The sequence below is a fragment of the Hirundo rustica genome, chromosome 1 (genome assembly GCF_015227805.2).
Source record: "Hirundo rustica isolate bHirRus1 chromosome 1, bHirRus1.pri.v3, whole genome shotgun sequence".
NCBI lineage: Eukaryota > Metazoa > Chordata > Aves > Passeriformes > Hirundinidae > Hirundo > Hirundo rustica.
Genome location: NC_053450.1, coordinates 118,135,943 through 118,156,917, shown reverse-complemented (window position 1 = coordinate 118,156,917; position 20,975 = coordinate 118,135,943). Strand labels below are relative to the sequence as shown.

General features: G+C 38.2%; 1 long non-coding RNA gene across 6 annotated transcripts in view; it reads right to left on the bottom strand.

Moving 5' to 3' along the window:
• The window catches only part of LOC120756949 (uncharacterized), a 98,001-nt gene that overhangs the window by 24,315 nt on the left and 52,711 nt on the right, over nt 1–20,975 (bottom strand). For 4 of the 6 annotated variants that reach the window (XR_009208231.1, XR_009208235.1, XR_009208234.1 and 1 more), the window contains exons 2-4: nt 13,858–13,956; nt 11,296–11,459; nt 10,586–10,748 (exon numbers count right to left, since the gene is read on the bottom strand). This is a non-coding gene — a long non-coding RNA (uncharacterized LOC120756949). The remainder of the gene's footprint in view (nt 1–10,585; nt 10,749–11,295; nt 11,460–13,857; nt 13,957–20,975) is intronic. The other 2 variants (XR_009208232.1, XR_005702316.2) reach the window with 2 other exon arrangements.

The window sequence follows — 20,975 nt, the reverse complement described above, 5'->3', positions numbered from 1 at the left end:
CATGGTACGTTGCAAGAGTCACACCTTTAACCTGTTTGAATACTACAGTACAAACTTGAGTTATATTTTTGGTTTGCACTCTTTACCACCCATAAAGATCGTAAAACTCCAGTCTACAAACAAGTAGGAAGCATTTCTAGGGAATATCTGTTCTATACAAGGTATTTTTTCAGCAAACTCAAAGCTGCTGATATATCCCAGCAGGCGCAACACTAGACCTTCATTAGGTCTCATTAACTGAAGGAAGCCAGACTGGGCCATTTCCCCTCTATTTTCTCTCCCTGTTTGGTCCACACCAGGTATTGAGACAACCAGATCAGTTTCATTCTTGCTCTGACTGTAAGAAACAGCTACAAAATATATTCAACACAACCCTTTCCATCTTCTGTATGCTAAGACTGTCATTCCCATTTCCCAGAAAGACTTTCTGTGTCATACAGAGCAAGCTACCTATAACCCCACACTCCTTGTATGTCTCACAAAACTGTTGGTGATCCTGCATCCACAAAACAAACAAAAAACCTCACATTCCAGCAGCCACCTAACTGCACAGTCCCAGAGAGATAAAATGTGCTTACACATTCAGAATCGTGACTCTCCAGGGACCTGAATATTTATCTGCTGTGGTCCAAGCATGAGACATAAAGACATTACTTCTCAGCTTTGGTGCCTGTAGGATCTCACTGTTTAAGACAACTCACAGCATGCACATTGCATAAAGACCACCTGCAGTCCAGCACAAAGCATAGCAGTTCAGGAAACTGCCATTGCATTCATAATGACTTTAATACTCTCTTTTTACAACCAGGAATCAAAATATCTAAATCAAAAGTTCTCTTTTCAGCCCAGCCATAAGACCACAAAGTGCTTACTTCTGGTGGGGAGATAATTTCACCTCACTTTAAACACCTACCTAACCATTTCAGTTAATGGTGCTAAAAGGAACATCTAAAATAGGTCAGAAACTGTGAGTTAAAAGCGCCTATTCCATTCCTTGAGCATACAGGGAGGTCTAGACAACTAACCAACATTATGATCCCATGTAGGTTTTTGTTTTAGAGCTCTGGCATGAGAGCCCCTCAGGTTCATTGTGCACCTCCAGCTCTGGTTGTGACAAAACTTTTTAGACTTTCTCCTGCATAACATTTTCTACCAGATCACCAGATGAGGTTTTTGCAGCCCTTATGATTTTCTATATTCTATAGCTAGTCTGGCAAAGTGGAAGGAGATGATTTATCGGAGAGAGAATGCCAGCTTAAGCTGGAGAGGACATTGTGAATTCTGTTAATGCCCACACCTAATTTTTTTCCTACTGCTATTGCAACCTGCTAAAGGTGAAGGAGGAGACTACAGTACTACTAAATTCACTCCAATACCTTCTGAGATCTTCAGGTGAAATGCCTAATACAAGTGCAGAGAAGCAGTGTCATTATGGCTCTTTCAAGTATAAATGACAACTATTTCAGAGAGTTTAATATCTTTTCACATATATTACTTTCTTTGTATCACTTTCTCCCCATTTAGTATTTGCATCCAAGCCCATTTTTCATGCTGGAATGATGTGGGGGGAAGGGTGGTCAGTTCCCGTGTGTTGTTCCTTAGCTGGCTTTTCTTATAATTGTTTGGGAATTAGAAACAGGCTGAAACTTTGAAATTTATGCTGAGTAAAAGGCAAATTTAACTTTGCTAACTATGTTTTGGGGAGCTAGCTCAATAGAAACCAGCAGGGTCAGCAACAGCCTTTCCATGAAAAGTGCTGAAAGAGTGCTGATTTCTCAAGGCAGAAAACTAGGCCTGACCAAGATAAACAAAAATAGTCTTGTAAAACCATTTCACAAATTGATTTTTTTAATAATGTTATCAAACTATCTGCTATTATCAATATCTTCCTGTGTATAAGAACAGACCCTTCCATATTTGAGATTTTAAGTGCCTAAGAGACTCCAAGCCTAGATCATCTCCTTTCAAATAAGAATTTTAATTAGATTAATAAGCACTTTTACATTCCCAAGTGAAAGAAGCGCTGTGTTTTAGCAACGAATAAAGTCCTGACATGCTAATTATAACGTAGGGTTAGTTTGTCTGTGTCAGGTTGGATTATTCCAGGCTGCAGATTTTCACTATTTACCCTGACCTCCTGATGCAAAGAAGCTCTAGCACAGACAGAAACTGTAATGTAATCCTAAAGCTGACCTTAAGAAGCCATTCCCTGACAGAGAGGAATGGACGTTAAGTCTGATGCAGTAGAGGTATCAAATTTCCAGTTCTAAATAGCCTTGTTATGTTCAATTAATCAAAGAAAGTAACTCCACTTGGTTCAAAAAGTGGGGAAAAAAAAAAAAAAAAAAGAAAAGCAAGACTAACATTCCAAATGGATCCTTAACTACACATAATTTTTACTTCTGGTTTAGCCTTTAAATATGATTGACGCCAACTAGCGAACTCTTTAAAACCTAACTTGCCACCAGTCAGGCACCATCTTCAAGGTGCAGTCCACAGATAGACATATTCTTCCAAAAGTATCTAAAGATATTTGAATGCCCCGGTCCCACATTATCCAGTTTTTATTCTCTTCCTGTGCAAAGACAAGACACAAAACAACCCCACAACAATCTAATCTCAGGTGCAGATGGTACATCTCTCCACAAATTTGATGGTAAGAGAAAAGAGAGATTGGAGATGCATTTCATCTTACATACAGCAACATGCAAATGAATAAAAAGTGCACCAATATTTCATTTTGAAAATGTGTTCAAACCCACAGCCATCTTCATCAGAGTTCATGACAAACTCTGCTAAAATGGATTTTTTTTCTTTTTTCATTTCTCCATGCTGTATACAGCTGCAGTGTCCAATTAGTGGATATGAGGGAGGGAAACATTTGCAAAATTCTGAAAAGTACGGTTACAACTTAAGAGGAAGCATCCCTTTCAAAGAGGAATGCTTAATGTTTCCTAATATGTGAAATGTTATTTCAGCAAAGAACCCTTCTGAGCCACACACCAGTGATACAACTTTTCCAGTTAGGACATCTTCCAGCAATGAAATCAGACAGGATATTGGTGTCTTGCAGAGCCAGGAGCCTTCATTAAGTTAAAATTCATACTAAATTGTCCTAAGATCAGCCATTAGGGTTGAAAACTCCAACCTACTTTCATGCTGATACTATATATTTTTAACATAAAGCAATGAAACGCCCTGTTCTTTCAGCTGTCAAGAGCTCGTATTCCCTCCTGTGTTGCAAGGGGGTGGTACCCTCTGCCACAGATGTCAGCAGCAACTTTTTCTAAGGTTTTTAGTTCTCCTCAGCACCACTAGGATAAATTGAAACTGACTTAAAGACAACAGAGACAGAACAGCTGTAACCTTTCAGCTCCAGGAGCTTTGCTTTGAATGTCCTGCATTCTTCATTTTATGTGGATTCTCAAGTGACAAATCAAGGAGGAGGGAAAGAGGCCAGGATAACAGAGTGAGAAACAGCCTCTTGTTTATAAGTGGCCTTGGACACTGAAATTACTTACATATGAGTTTTCTGGAAAGCAATATCTTCTGGCAGAAGCTACCTTTTCAGAGCAGGGGTTCCAGGAGCACAGCTCATGGGCCAGTTTGCAGACCACAAAGCATTGCCATGTAGTCCATGCTGGAACTTTTTGACATAGCTGCTTCTGATGGACAGAGAGCTATAGCAACTAAGGAGTCTGTGTCCACTGTGCTAGTACCAAGATTTACCTGTAGGGACTACAGAAGGTAATGCCCAAGGAAGAGTCATCCTGCGAGACTCTGGACTGCACCTCAGCCATATGACCAGGTCCTGTGTACTCCCCTAGTTACACCTATTGCTTCACTTGGCAGGCAGAAGCTGTTGCGTCAAACTTTTCCAGGAGTATTTATGTCTTTTGGAAAAAAAAATGGAGTTTCCGGCTCTTTAAGGACAGAAAAAGAAAAGCAGTCCTTTACTGACATGCAGATGGGAAAGTGGATTGAGGAATTTTACTTCTCTCTAAACAAACTTTTATGATTTGCCCCTGACTGATAAAGTTCCAGGTGGTGATGATGATGTATCTTTTCTAGCAAAATAGAACAATTTACTTATGGGGGAGTTGGACTCAACCATAAAGTACTAGACACTGGCCTTTAAATGTGTTAACATTACCTTCTTGCTCTCTTTGTGCCAATGCTTGCTATCAACAAGTAACCAACAAACCACAAACAGCCTTTCACTCACTAGTTTTCCCAAAATATTCTTATGAGCCTTGTTTGGGGGATACCTTCCCTGCCTTCCTAGTACTGAATCCTTTAACTAGGAGCATGATAAAAAATCATCCACAAGGAAGAATTGTGTCGACAAGGTATCTCTGAGACATGACTGTCTAGGAAAATCAGAAACTTTTTCATCCTTAACAAGCAGTATTATTGTGTAAAAATAGCTTATCTATTAAGCTGAATTGCATAAAATGGGCCCTTGAACAGAGGTACATCTATTGTCACTGCACTTAATGCAAACGCTTCAAGCATCCAAGCATTGCTTCATATTTTCCAATCGTCCTAAATGCCTGCATCATAAGTTCCCTAATATCGTATCTGTTAATAACAATATAAATTATACTTTCAGATGTGCATCACTGAGGTTATCCCAGGAGCAGAAATCATTTGAACCTATGATGGAGTTCCTGAAGCCTGCCAGACACAGCAGTTCAAGCTGACCACATGCAATGCCTTACTGAGAGTGGTCCAAAACACCCCTTGAAGTGAGATCACCCATATTTTCTAGATTTTTATTGTGGCATTACTTCAAATCATGAAGGAAAAATGTGATATATGTTCTAAAGTTAATTCGTGTTAATAGATACATTTTATAATGTAATACAAGCCGTATAAATATAAGTTTTGTATAAACTAGCATGTTATAAGTTAAGTTTTGTTCAAACCAGCATATTGTGAATTAACTCAGGGGAAGGTGGCTTAACAAAATAAAGGAATTTCTCTAGCCCGAAAAGGCATGGGAGGGACACGAGAAAAACATGATTGGAATTATCAGAAAGGGGAACGAGAAAATGCCACTGTCGGGAATCCTTGAAAGGGAACAAAAGGCGACGGAAAACGGAGATGATAGCCCGGAGAACCAGATGATTACCTTAGATCGATATCTAGATCGTCTCCGCCAGAAATTAACATCTCCACACCACACCTGGACCCAACCATAAACAGTATTGTCCTCCTCCGCCAATCTAATCAGACTCTCGGAACTGAGACCTGCATGATTAATGAAGATGCCTCGGAGGAAGGACCGTCGAAATCCCGAGTCTCTCTCCGCGGTCCAGTGTATAAAAAGAGACTGCTGCAAACCAAAAATGTGAACTTGGGGGATAACAGACTGGCAGAGTATGTTATCAAGTGTTCACCCAGCGGCGACCCCGGGCTCGACACTGTCCTTTTAATTGTGGCTGTCCGAGACTGTCATTTTGTCTCTCAATAAAATTCTAAAATTTGATTTATCTAATTTGGTCCATCTTATTTATAACAAAAAAGAAACCTGGAATGCAATGTTTATGGCATTTTGCATACAAAAATGAGCACAAATGAAGATAAGGTGAAGACAACCTGTACATTTAACACAGTCTAGTACCTGGCTACAAAAGTAGGAGATAAAAGCCAGTTACTCTTTCATATCATGGGGTTTAACAATAAAGCAATAAGATAGCTGGAAAGCAATTCACATTCTGGGCCACCAGAATTCTGCTAACATACAAAACAAAAGGACAGGAGAATATAAATTTTATACTTATAGCTTTATAAATCTCACAAGGCTTCTGCTTCCTGAACTCTGCCTCCTTCTTTGTTCCAACACGTATTCCAATGTGCAACGGAGCACACAGAGTCTGAACTCTCTGCTGTCATACTGTATTACTCTATTAGATTTGTTCTGTATTAGATGCGACACCTTGTCTTTGGAAGTTAGAGATATCCCTACACAGTGCTCCTCATAATTATACTGCTCTCTTTGATATCATTACAGAAGAAAATGAAAGCTACATCCTGTAGAATTATTTGTGACATATTTCCTTAGTTATGCAGATATATACACTATACAGAAAAACAATTTGTGCTAATATGGCCTGGAAACAAATATTTTCTCAAGACTAAAGGACATGAATATGCTTCTGAGACATCTATGGGCTATCCAGCAAAACAATATCTTTTAACAGAAGGGTCTTCTGCTGAGATGGAGTCATACCAAGAACCAATTTAGAACAGCATACATTTTTTGTACTTGGTAATATAAAAGTTAAACCAGAAATATCATCATTTCCCTTTGTCCTATGTCCTTTATAGCAATAAAGCCATACAAAATGCAACTTGGCCACTGTTATTTGCTGTAGCTGAACACTACAGATATGCTGTAAAATTTGTATACAATAATTAATAATTATATGCTCTATCTTCTTTATAAAGAATTAATTCTCTTTCTTTCTTTTAGAATTATTTGTCTATAGGGAAATCAAGCAAAACACCAGCAAAAATATTTTCTCTTCTGTTCTTTCCTTGTGTGCAAAATGAAATTGGGTAAGAAAAATATAATTTCCTTGAAAAAAGTCTGCAAGTGAAATGTAAGAAAGAAAAAATCATATCAAAAATAGAAAATATTTGAATTATATTTCAGCTGCTTCCAAAATATGTTTGGGCTCATATTAGTTCCCACTTTATTAGATTGGGACTGTATCTTAGTTATCTTCAACAGAACCCTGATAACCATGAAAATAAGAGCTGCAATGCAATATTGAATACAAAGTCCTCACCATGTTGCTCTAATGCAATACAGCTGAAGCCCACATAATGTCTACCAATGGTTGCAATAGGAGAAGGACTAATCAGCAAGACAAATGTCAATGTACAAGGCAGAATTGCCTGCTACAAGCCATCTCCTTGGAAAGAGCAAAGCTGTTTGTGAGGCACCATGCTGCCCCGTGCAGGCAGGTGGCAGAGCATCGCCAAAGGCTGAGGAGATGCCTGTCTTGCAATGAGATTTCACATTCCCTAAAATCAATAGCAATTCAGCTGCAAGAGTACAATCCAGTTATGTTCTATCATCTTCCCCTACTACCATCATTCTTGAGAGCACCTGAAGTTTTTCTAGGTCTTCTGTTTGACATCTGGCTAAAAGAATAAGAAAGAGAGCTACAGCAGGCAGAAAAATTAGTCCCTCCGGCATAGCTCAGCCTCTGAAATAGGGCACGCAAAAACCAACTTTAGTTCTTGTCTTGTTGGAACCAAGAAAAATAAAGAAGCCTTTTTAAATGAATGAGAGAAATATTTAGGGCATCTTTTCATATTCTGGAACGAATACGGGAGTTTTTCATCATTTCCCAGCAGTTGGTACATCATAATTTTCACCTCATTTTTGAGTAGCTGCAACATAAACTAGAAAGGGTACCCCAAACAGCAGCACCCCTCTCTGCATTGCAGACTACATTTAGCATTAAACACAAGATAAAGAAAAACAGCACACCTCTCCCTCTGGGGATTTGAACTGCAAAAGTAAAAAAAAAAAAACAAAGCACAGAAGGGAAAAATTTGGCTTTTCACTGCCCTCTGGTCTTAAAATTGTACTGCTCTGCATTGTATGGATAGTAATATACAGCAGAAAAGAAAATTGAGTAACTGGAAGAAAAAATATAAAAACAGTAAAGAAATTATAATAGCACCTACAGTATGTTTTGTTTGTCTCTTTTATGAGTTGCCTGAAGAAGATCCAAAGGGTGAAACCACTGCTGTAAGTGAATTTGGAAGACCAAAAATATCTTGTAGGAAGGATGCTGAATGACGCTGTGCTTTTGAGGTGTGTTTTCAAGAGTGGCTCAGTAGACAGATTAGAATTGTGACTTTGCCACACATTGTGATCCTGCCTGGTATCAGCCTAAAGCCATTATCAGCCACATGCTGGGCAGTGTGAGATATGTGAGACAAATTAGTAATATCTGCTCCACACACAAGAGACTAAGCAAGCATAATAGAAATTCATGTGATAATGGATTTTATTTGGCAGCTAATGTGGATTTTATTTATTTAGCAAAAGTAAATTCTGCTTGAGCTGATTCCTGGAGCTGATTCTTCCACCACAGGATATGAACAACTTTCTCAGTTTGAATAGTGCTTATTCTCATGTGTTAGATATATGAAAATATAACCCCATAAAACCAAAGTCTATATATGTAAATATCCCAGGTGATTCGATTTTCCTGAGGAATTGACTGTTCGTCCCTCTGGTTTTTGTTTCATCTCAGCCTTTTCAGAGCCCATTCCTCTCACATCTCCACTCAGTGTGATAAGAACCAAGGAACTCCCTCACTGCTTACAGCCACTACTTTTCTCATTCTTTTCATGGGTTTCATTTCCTCTTTAGCCTAGTGTCCACCTGCAGTCACTCACTCCTCAGAAGTGCAGAAATTAGTCCTACAACTGTCTGATCTTTTAAATACAGCCAACATAATTCTGTCTTCTGAACCCCAAACTTGATTATGAACCACACTTAAAAATCCAGAGGCATTGTTAAATAAGAATAAAACTAGGCATGAAAACTCAAGAAGAGTGAGAAGTCTATTTGCACCTTGGGCCATGTAACATCACGCCTCTTTATCAAATTCTCATAGATTCACACTCCAACAAATTTGAAGGTCTTAATTTCACCAAAAAAAAAACCCAAAAACTCCAAATCCACAATAAAAACAGAAAAAAAAATCTCTTGTGCAATAAAACCAAAGAATGTTAATGGACTGTGCTTATTTTTATACCTCTATTGATTTGAAATAATTGAACCTTAAAACTTGATGGAATTTTTGATATTTCTAATATATATATTGATTTGAATCAAACATTTACAATGAAAAGCATCATTACAAATGCTACAGCTTCTTCCCTAAGGAGAAGGCACATTTTTTTTAAACCCTTCCACTCACAAAAAGCAAGCTTAGTATTTTCATTCTTCTGTGCTCTGACTCATTTAATAATAACTTTGTGATCAGTTTTTGACTGCAGATTTTTCTCTGGACTGAACTGTGTCACATCAATCAGGTTGACTTTTTTCAGCCACAGAGAACTAATGATACTAACTGATATTGCCAGCAGTTACTGGAAATGAAGAATTGAACAAAGCAATATCTAACAGTTGTCACATTCTGACAATATTTGGGTTGCATTTAATTTTTCATACATTCTTAATTGCTAAAACAATTCCAGCAAATGGTTAGTAATGTGAAACTGGCCTAAGAAGGAGGAAAGCTTCCTCTCTGTAAAGTCAGATATTTCTTTTATGAAGTCTGGTCCATTGCAAAATCAATGACAAAATTCTCATTAACTTTGTGGCATTAGGATCAATTATTGTATATGTTGTCTATTTCTTAATTAGCTGTGATTAACCTCCACTGAAACTTTTCTCAAACAAGTACTACTTTATTGACCACATTCTCCAATGAGGGTAAATAGCCAAATATGTTTCACCTTGGAAATTTTAAAATCAGATAAATACACAATTTTTTCAGCAAATACCTCAAAACCAAAGATTAATGTTTGCTTTGCTTGAAGCTCATTATCTTCCCTCTAGGGCACTTCCATTGGTAAAATCTGAGCACTTGAATATTCACATGATGAATGTGAAGGATCAGTGTACTGGAGTAGTGGGATTCCACTGGCCAGCCCATGAAGAGATTACAGAGATATCCATCTTAAGCTGCTAAAGCTGCACTGATTTGCTGCAGCAGGCAGTAATAGCTACACAAGAGAGATGAAGAAATTTTATCTGGTCTTTAGAATATGGGCAATGAAGATCTATAATAGAAGAGGCCTGCGAGAAAGTCTTTGAAACAGCCAAAGCTCAGGAAAGAGAATTAGGTTAAAAAAAAAAAAAAAAAAAAAAAAAAAAAAAACCACACATGAAATCCCAGAGAAAAAATAAGAAAAAATGAGAAATTGCGTTTTCACTGTGCATATGTTCCTGGTCATCTAGCACTGTTAAATGTTTGGGTATCAGATCTAACACAAATATCTCTGTGAAGCCAATGGACTGAAAGAGAAGTCCACAGAATATGATTAATTTGTAAGACCAGCTGGGCAGAGTCCCAGGGCCTGTCCACCACCCTGAGCTGTGGAGCAGGACAGATCCCAACACAGTATCCAGTTCCAACCGAGGGCAATGCCACCATAATAAGGCAGTTACAAGCTCAAGCCAAGCTGCCAGTGCACAGTTTGAGCTCTGCAAAAAGGGAATCTCCAGGCAGGCAGGGCACTCCTGCAGCTGTGCTAGAGACAAACTCTCCCCCACTGTATGCCAGGGCAGGGGGCTAAACACAATAGTACTGGAAGTAATTACAGGTAAGGCTGGTCACTAAGGTCTATTAGCGCTCTCAGGGCCTCAGCACAAATACAGCCTTTCACAGATTAAAACAGACCTGAATTTTAGCCAGTAATCCATTCCAACACACACAAATGATTAAGGAGGTAAGGCACTTATCTCTTACTGATTGCACTTTTAGGCAAATCTAGTCCCAGCACTAAAAATAATCTCAGCATTTCAAAGTAGTCTAATACTTACCTGTTTTGCATGATCAAGGGTTTTGACAGAACTGTTCCACATTTCTCCTTCCATTTCTGACTACTGATCCATAGCTATGCATTAAATCAACTTGGCTCTTTTTCTATTTATTCCAAGTTTGAGGCAGTTCGAGGAAATTGACTCAGATGTTTGTCAAGTTGTTCTATAATAATTAAACAGAACAAGACTTTATTGATCATATGACTTTCTGGAGCGATGAGCCCCAATTGAATTACACATGAAAAATAATCGGAGTGTTCTCTTGCAGTTATAATTTTCTGGTTTTCTAAACTGACATGAATTTGCTAAATCTTTCAGTATAAGCTGGAATTTGTTCCCATTTTTAAGCTCAAAAAACAAAGACTCAAGTATTTCTCTTTTCCTTTTAGGTGAGGACACCAATTTTCCTAACCCAAAATAAATCTGCATAAGTTTTCCAACATGTTTCATCTGACAACCAAAACATTACTCCATACATTGTGGTCAGCCAAGTTCTGGTGTCATTTTCCCTTCCTTAAATTCCCAGAAAGTCCAGTGGGTTTTCTTGTATAAACGGGAGAACTATTTGCTGCAAGTGGCACATTCAAAACGAGTAAGAGTGGATTCAAACAGAGATAAAATGTGAAATTTAGTTTCAGGCAAAGATACTGGAATTAATTTTATTTTATTATTTGCCTCTCATCAGTGTCAGCAATAGGCCATTTACTTACCAAATATAGAGGTCATCCCACCCTTGTATTTCATGGAGACATTCTCATTCAGTTAATTACATGGAGTTTAATTATCTAATCCATTCTTGATCTAAATAATATCCTCCATGTAGGTATGGTTCACAACAACAAGCTTATTTGTTGTTTTATTATTATAATCACTCCTATCAGGAAAAGAGAGTGAGAGTCTCAAGAATATTTTTAATACTAGGAATTTCAAATTAAATTCTTTCAACCAGCATAAAGACAGTTAAAGAAACAGTTCTGTCAATTCCTTTTAAATATTCTGGTCTAACCCAAAGCGCATTTTAATGTTCCTTGGTCAACCAAAACCTTGTTTAAATATGACAGTAATTAACTAAGACAATTCAGTGAAGAATAACTCCAAATTACTGAAGTTACTGGCATTTAAAGGAATTTCTGGGCATTTGATTCAGTGAATTCCATGAATGGAATTTACTTAAAGATAAAAGAAATTTCCACACAGTCTTCCATCTATAAAAACTAATGAACTTTCAGAAACTGAAGAAAAAGAGCTAGGGAAAAGGGTAGCATAAAGTTACAGTGCTGGTCCTAGTCATGACTCAGATCCTCATCAGAGTCTAATCCTGACACCATGACAACACTGAAGTACAATTTTCGGTGCTATCTAAAGAAATATTAACAATATCTAGAGTGAAATGAAAACAAAGGTTGGTTTGTCAACTGTTGTTTTCAGCACTTGGGCTGGGGAAAGATAAGGACTAGTAAAGCAAAGTAACTCCTGCAAAACACATTATAGTGAATCATAGCCTCAATAATAATTTCTCCTAATCCTTTTGAGCCTTCCTTTTGAATATAATTTCTTACAAGTGTTTAACCTTTTTTTTTTTTTTTCCTTTTCCTTTCTTCTAAGTAGTTTAGATATGTTGAATAGCAGAGTCACAGGGAAAATAGACTTTTCCAGGCAACAGTTCTCCTCAGATATCTGATACATTTACTTTGGGCTGCTCCTTTTCTATTCACAGTTTGGGGAATAAAGACTAGGAGAAATGTATCTAGTTCATTGAGAGGAACAAACAACTTAGGCTGAGTCCCAGTAAGTATGCCAAGAAAAGCCCTAGAAAACCAATCTCAAATATTTTGAGGTTTTCCTCGAACATTGGAGCCTACTTCCAGAATGCCAGTATATCCAGGAAATCAAGAGTGCTCTAACCCTGTATCTTGCAGCAGAGCAAGAAGAGCAACAGGAACTGAAAACTGCAGAGACAGCTGTTCTTGAGAATGAAAGGCTGAGCCAGGAGGACACAGACATCCTGGACTCAGTTCACAGCCTTGCTGCTGGCTTCCTGCCAGGGGTGAGGCAAATCAGCAAAGTGCTGTAACCCACAACAGGGTCATTTCTTCCTTTCTCCCACACACATTCCATCTCCCTCAGTAACAGCTGATGGCTCAACAGCAGCGCTGCTCCTGCCACAAAACCCCTCTGCGCCAGCCTCCCTGAAGGGGAACAGGACCTACACATGTGGATGGAGGGACTATCACCTAAAAACTGTGAGAAATGTATGTGCCATGACATAGCACATGCAAAGTCTCCCAGGAACTGGCAAATTTAAGACAAAAGGCTGATGAATGTGCCCTTCAACCAGTGATGGGATTACTCTGACCCTGCCAAAAGAGGAAATGAGCTGCTGCATGCAGAGAGGAACTACAGATGTGACATATACCTCCTGATTACAGGCACCTCAAAGGAGTTTCCAAACACCTTGCTAGAAAACACAGCTGTGCCCAGGATGACCATCCACTTCTGAGAACTGCAGCATTGGTCTCTCAGTGCTGCTCCAGTTGCGTGCAGATGCGCGATCTGCTCAAAATAGTGAATTAATAAAGGAAATAGCTTTCTGCCCTAAACACCTCAAGTCTATCAATAAACACCAAAATTATAAGAGGTGCTCTAAGAAGTCTGGTTGTGCTGTGTTCCCGCACTAGTCTTGATTCCCCTTCAGGGAAACTCACAACACTTCCTCAGGTGTATTTGAAGTATGTAACACAGTATGGTCATAACTCTTTCAAGACCTCAAAGAAGGTAGTTTTACCTTGTCATCACTGTATTATTATCAGCAGCAAGAAAGGGTTGTAGTTCAGAAAAAGAAAAAAAAAAATAGTCTCAGCTTCAATTTACTATCTTGATTTATATTGAGTGTAATCTACTTCATTTGTAAACAAGGGTTTGTTCTGAGCTTTTCTACAAGGGCAGTGAAATACTATAAGCAATGCAGACAAATGAGAGAACAGAGCTGGGTTGAACAAGCATTTCCAGATTGATGAATTGTGCAATTTACAACCTTATTGCTCCTTTAACAAAGGAGTTTGAGCCATTACAGTTACAATAAAGACATTCCTTCATTTCCTTAAAAGAAAAAAAATATCACATGGGAGTATTTTCTGTAACAAGCACTAAATTAAGTCAAGACATTTGACGGGGTTTAAATTTACTGCACTGATGCCAGGGATTGAAACCTGGCAATTAATACTAAAATAAAAATTTAGTAAGGGAGAAGACATTCATTTTGATGAACTTACCTTTATAATGCAGGTATCTCAGACAGCAGCTTGTCCTTGGATTGTCTTGAGGTGTCCAGGCAAGATCAGCAAGGGAAGTGACAACAGGAAAAGGAGCACCTAGAGTTTTAGAGGTCGATCTGAAACCTTGTTCATCTATAGAATTTTGTGCTGATCTATGCAATTCACGTACTTGAAATCATAAAATAAAATAAAGATTTGCATTTGATGCTTCATGCTTTGGGTTTGTTCATGAGCTAAAAATACTTTTTTAAATCAACAGTAACAATGTGCATTTGTTTCAGATTAAAAAAAAAAAAAAAAAATCTTTTTTTTTTTAGTTTTGTAAGCCAGTAAGAAGCTGATGGTTCAGATAGGATTTCCTGAAGTAACTTAATGCCCAGAAGCACTTCCAAGGTTCTCATAGTCCAGGAAAGTAAAATTTGTACAATACAAGTAAAAATTTCACATATCAAACAAAAAGTCGTATCTTCAAAAAATAAGTTTGGTTCTGATGTACAATTCTAGATTTCAGGGGGAATAATTCCTACTGCCCCCCCATATCCTTCAACTAATGCCATTCACAAAGTATAGCAAGACAGTCTACTCTGAAACCTGTTTTCAGTTTTTATTCCTTTGCTGATATTTTCATATTTAGGTCAAAGGGTTATGCGAATGCAAATTCATGGCAGAGAAATTAAATACAGGAAGGAATTTTAACAAGTAGCAAAACAGCTCCCCAGGTTCTCTGCATTACTGACACAATGAGCAGCTAATATCTGTACTTAAAAATACCTTCATTGTCACTTGTCTACAGCAGCAGGAGGAATTTCTTGGTTTCTACACACTCACAGCCATGTATGCTATCAGGCTGCCTTCTCACGCATAATGGTCATATGGGTTTGATTATAATTATAGATCATAATGTCCAACTTCTAAGTAACATTGTTCGGCAGTGGATTTCAAAGCATATTGGAAAGCCAGCCAGCATTTTTAGTCTCCTTTTATATGTGGGAGAAGAGATTCAGAATAGAAAAGTGACTTATACCAGGATTCTTCACCCACCAGCACAGCACCCAAAATAGTACATGGTCCATAAAGCAAAGTTTTATCATAACTACTTAGCTGTTGTCAACAATTGTTAAAAATCATAGAGGAAACACTTGCACATTGGAACAGTGAAATATTTGCTCTTTTCTGACAGCAGGAGAAGTATTTTTGTGTCTTTGCCCACCAAGTTCATATAAGACATTGCCTAGCTAAGGGCAGCAGCATTTTTTAAACCAGCACACAGATTATCTGACAGGGGTCTCCATACTGCTCTCTCTAAAGGTAAATTGGAAGAGAAAATGAGAACTTTTAGCAGTACAGAGACAGATAAAGCCAGGAAAAAACAGGCAGATGAAGCAAAAAAGCAAACACCAAAGGGCAATATGAATCATAAGGCAACTGAGAAATCAATTCAGTTGTGAGACTGTCCAATGAGGCACATTTCCCTGACAAGTGGAGCCAAATAGAAGACCTCCAATTCCAGACTCACACCCAGGGATCTTCTCTTAGCCTCAAGACCAGCCACTCTCTGGTGGGGCTTGCCTAGACTACAGTTTGGTCCTTGAGTCCACTATCTCTCATACAACTGCTTGGATTTTCAAAACACTCCCTTTTAAATTTTTTTTTTAATGTAGAACTACAGAAAATGCCAATAATGAGACCACTGAGCATATCTAAGCTCATGTAATTAGTCCAAAGAGACCATCCAGAAATCAATTCCGGGCTGAATAAGCCAGCAACTCAGATTTAGGGGCAGTGAGGGTCAACCAGATCTGGTCCACAATACCTGTAGATTACACAAAACCATCTGGCCTGAGGAAAACAAATGAAAAACAAGACTAGGATGAAAAAGAAAAAAAAAAGAAAAAAAAAAAAATCTCACATTACATGCCTGGGAGGAGAAACAGAGTGAATTATACAAGTGGGAGTGGGCATCTCTAGCATACAGTACTAAGGCAGAGGACAACTAGGAATGGTGTTTGTCTAAATGCTGTTGGCACAGCTCCTCCTCCCAGAGTCAGGTACCAGAGCACTAGGTAAAGGAGAAGAGGCTGAACACACTACTCTGGTTTGAAATCTGATTATATCAATGGAAGCATTGCAGCTGGCATCAAGAGATTTTGGATCACACCCAATATCAACAGCAGCTTTGAACTGGAACAAACTTTCATCATTACACAGATCTTCCTGGGGCTCCATCTTTTCCAGTTTTATTTAACAGAATGACAGGCCCCTTTGAAAATTAAACAGCTGGGGAACAAATTAGCCAGATCTACTTACAATGTAGAAAAATAGGAATGTAAGTCAGATTTTTTGCAGTATCAGTTAGAAAGCTGTGGAAGTTTTCAAATTAAAGTTAAAATTCACCCAGTGAGCCAGGCTCACTTGTTTGCTCAGTGTGTTCACACCTCCCAGCACACTGATGTTTAGCTGTAGCAGGAGTACAGAGCACAGACCAGTGATGCCCCTTGAATCTGCAAGGGTTTATTCCAGTTAATCCCAAAGGCATAAACTCATTTAAGAGACCACAGAAAAAGTCAGTATATTAAAAAGAGGGAAAGGATGGTGAACACAAGTAAGAGTGAAAGGAACATGTAGTTTCACAGAGTTGCACACAAAATTAGCATGCTCATGTGTATTTGGTGAAATACAAATATGTAAGGAATGCCAACTATACTTTTTGTATACTTCTTTTCCAGATAGCATCCTCCAAAAGACCTTTCTAATGTCTTAACTTTATCTATTAACAGAGTCTTAAAAACTCAGCACATCTTACCTGAAATAAAGAAGCTGAACCCCCAGTGGAAATCCCCAAACACATGGCATCAAAAAAGGAGCTGCAAGACAAACCTATGGGAGCCAGCTGACTTTGGTAACAGTATGGAAGGGCTCCCCTTAGCCCCTCCTCCAAAAGTTTACTTCCAATCAGTTCTCTGCACCTTAAGATAAGTACATATAAAATATGATGTGATTTTGTCATTGTCGTTCCCCAGAGTTTCATTTTTCTGGGCCAACAGCAGGAAAGACGTAAGACAGCAGAGTGGGGGGAAAAAAAAAAAAAAGGAAAAACAAAACACAAAAAAAACCCAAACAAACAAACAAAAAAACCCCAGAGACATTCAGAAGTGAAGGTGAAGTAAGAACATGAGGCAAGGAAATGTTAGGGGTGGGGTTTAAATGAGAAGTCTGGAAGGATAAAGCAAGGAATAGGTGAGAAAAATCCATCTGGAAAGACAAATGTGATAAGAAAGACCCAGTAAGGAAAGACAATACCAGGAGGGAAAAAGAAAAATAAAGTATATGAAAAAAATAGTTCCTTATCACTTCAAAATTGCCTTAACCTATCCAGAGAGCATGGCTGTATTCAAGATTCACTATCAAAGTTCATTCTATCATTGCCTAATTTGTTTTTTGGCAGGCGCTTAACTTTACAACCTTCAAGTCCTTTTAATGTTGTTTTTGAGTGCTTGTAACACCTTATCTGCAAGGCTAAGACTTACCCATCACAATTGCAGTTTTCAGATTTAAATACTTCTGGAGCAACCAGAGCATAAAAGTGTGTCAAAACAATCCTTTTTCATGCCCAGCACACTTGGAGCTAAAATGAAGCTTGAAATGCTTTGAAAAAAACTCACTTCTGAGAGTAGAACAAGCATGAAGAATTGCACACCAAGAAGTAATTTGGAGGGATCTTATAAACCATGTACAAAGACAAATTAGAATGAAAGAGACATCCTGCTCTAAATTGTGTGGTACCCCCATAAATACAAGGTGTTTCGCAGTAATCCTCCGGGTAGATACCTCCAACTACATATTTCACTTACAAGGTTTAAAGAAAACTTTCACAATGCAATCCATGGTTTGGAATACTTAGGAATTGCACAACATCCCTTCTTATGGATGGCATCCAAACATGAGACATCTTACTTAGCATCAAAGATCTCCTGTGCTTGATATGGTTGGATGCATTCCTGGATGTATCTCTGCAGATGCCTTTGAAGGATGCTGTGGCTGAAAAACTGCAAATAATTTGGGTGCTAAGCAACTTTAAGCATTGCCTCCAGTGAAAGCATTTAAAGCTTGCAAAAGATGCAAAGACCTTAAGTGGGCCATTTCATTATTTATTTAGTACAACTTATCTTTATAGGTTTGGCAAAGTTGACAAGAGTTTCCAAATTCATCTTATAAAACAGTCTTATACGATGGCCTTTGAGATATTTTCCTGGAATAACATGCCATCCATTTTGCTTGATTTTCAGCATCCTAAACATTATTCATAACACTAGATCTTTGATGCTAAGTAAGATGCCTCATATTTGGATGTCATCCATAGAAAGGGATGTTGTATAATTCCCAAGAACTCCAAATCATGGATCCCAGATCCCAAACGACAGAGCAGATAACAAATGTTCAAAGCAGGTGAGAGCACTGAGCAACGTGTGCTGAGCAGCCTTGGCACAAACAGCCTCTGATAACCTTTGAGATCCTTTTTGAGGATCTCCTTTTTGATCCCTCCTTTGATCAATAGCCATGAGTTTATAACCATTAGGCAAACTGTAGACATTGCTCTTATAATAGTGATGGAGCAAGAAAGGGAGCAGTGCATTAGTTCAGACTATAATAACCTATTATCTGTAGCCCTTCTGTTTTAATTACTCTAAATCCTACCTTCCTTTATGTTAATTTTTAATAAATAAATGCAGTCCAGTCCTTTCATTGCCACAGTCCTCATTCATTACCCTGGAAAAAAGTTGCACTGACTAAATATTTAGCTTTATTTACAGGTTTATTTGAATTCAGGCCTTCTTGGGTTAGCCAATATAAGATAAGTCACTCAGTGCCACCAAGAGTAGGCACTCAGTGGACAAACAGCATCTGTTACTTATGTGAGGCAAAGGTTTTCCTTTGCTCTTTTAATAAACTTCTGCATTGTAAGCATCTCAGACTACTGCTAGAGCTTTCTGCCACATCTGCTCTTCATGAGATACAAGACAGGAATCCACAATTAGAACTTTTTAAAACACTTTCATGTTGTGCTTTTAATTTCATTTCTGCAAGCTCGGACAATTTTAAAATGGTTTCATTCAAGCAGTTCTTAAGTTTTGAGCAGCTAAGAGGGGAGATGCAAAATAAGCCCTTTTGATTTTCACGCTATTAAAAAGCAGCTTGTCAGTATTGACTGGAGCAATTTACATTAAAAGAAGCATCTGTACATGAGATATTACCAATATTGCCCTAGCACCACACCCAAATAGATGGAATTCTCTGTGTTTTTATCACTTTCAGTCATCTCCAAATCCTACACTCTCTTGGGAAAGATTCATGGCTCAGTCTGATGCATTGCTGCTTCTACAAAATTGCAATTCAGCCAAACAGCAGCATCAGTAAATGTAATGTCCCATTCAATTCATTGTTCCAGATATGACTTTCAAAGCCTAGCAGGGATACTTATAAAACAATGATATTAAAAAAAAAACATTTTTATCTTTCTCCATATATTTGTATTTACTGGGGAAAAGAAAATAACTATGAAAACCACTATTGCTATTTTGAAGAGTAAAAAATTAGATCCTAAAACACAGGAAATTAAAATCCTGTGATCCTCATAGTATCAATGACTCTGAGTACAGAATATTATTGGCTGCATATTTAAACAACCAAACTCATAATTAAGGCTACTGTATATGCAGGGTAGTGGACGTAAGGCAGTCACATCAAAATTAAACCAGAATATTTTGTTTCTTCATTTCCTGGTTCTTTTTCTGTATATCTATGTGTAAGCTTGAACTTTCCTTGGTATCCATTTTAGTTTTAACATCTGTGCATGAACATAGATAAACTATATAAATGCATATGTATCTATATTTAATATTTTATATATTTCTGAAGGAAAGCATATACAGAGTACTAATAATGCTGTTTCTTTCCCAGAAAGAGCTGTGAATTCCAGGAGTCTGGTCATATCTCAAAGATGACAGGTTTCAGTCTCTTAGGTGAAAAGAGGCAAGGAGATAGCCAGCTGGCTCGTGTGAAGTTAAATCTTCTGTGCCAGCTGGACAAGCAGTAGCATTGCTGTTAGCTTTGGGGGCTGCTGCCTGCCTACTAACTGCAGGAAGACCAGAAGAGTTAAGATGCAAAACCTACATGCAAACAATTTTCCATCCCATATGGAGTTGTCATTATCCTTCTGAGCGTAATTAGGTTTGCCAGATTTACAGTGCTGTAATGCAGTGATACCCTGAGTCAGACTGCTCAGCTGCTTGCCACTCACACAGCATATCCAAGTCAGGCCTCGTTACCCTCCTGGCAGTGAACAACGAGGAGAAGGTGGCACATTAGTGCTGCTGGTCTTAGAGAGAAGCTGAAAAACTCCCAAAAGAAGAAAGGAATAAGGTGCTCAACAAAAGTGGAATATGGACCTACTCCTAACCCTTCTGATCCCTAAACCCCAGATACCTGGTTATAGTCTTTCAGTTCAGGTACAGCCAGCACTTCTGCCACAAGATAAGACTTTCTGCAAGTAACCTTAAAAAAACCATTTCCACCGACTCTCAGCTGCTGAACTTGAAGGAACGTACAGAATATATTTAATTCATTTCATCTTTCACTAACTTAGTATAATAATTGCCACATTTTTGCAACATTGCCAAATACACCTGAATATGTCACTTAGTTTGAAGCCCTTGAGGCAGAGGCCATGGCTGAACTCAAATTGTAAGTTGTCAGGGACTGTTAAATTGATTATGTGTATGTAAGTTTTATAGACAAAGGAACTAAAGGGCAGAATCTGACTCACACTTATCCTGCAGATCTGTGGCAGGAATGAGAACAGAGCACATATGCCTTGACCTCAATCTTGCGTGTAAGCCAAGTGCACTGTCTCTTGATTTAGCCTGTAAATTTAGTGAAGAGACAGCTGTGAGAGTTATGGTATCTCCTGTTAACCAAGACCGCTAACACACTGGATATTTGGAGCAGATCTTTCCACAGTTATGCAGGAAATACTAAGTATAATCTCCAAGGAAGAAGTCATCCTGTTCAAGTTAAGTAATCTTAATTCTAAATCTTTGTTCCAGATGTAAAGAGAC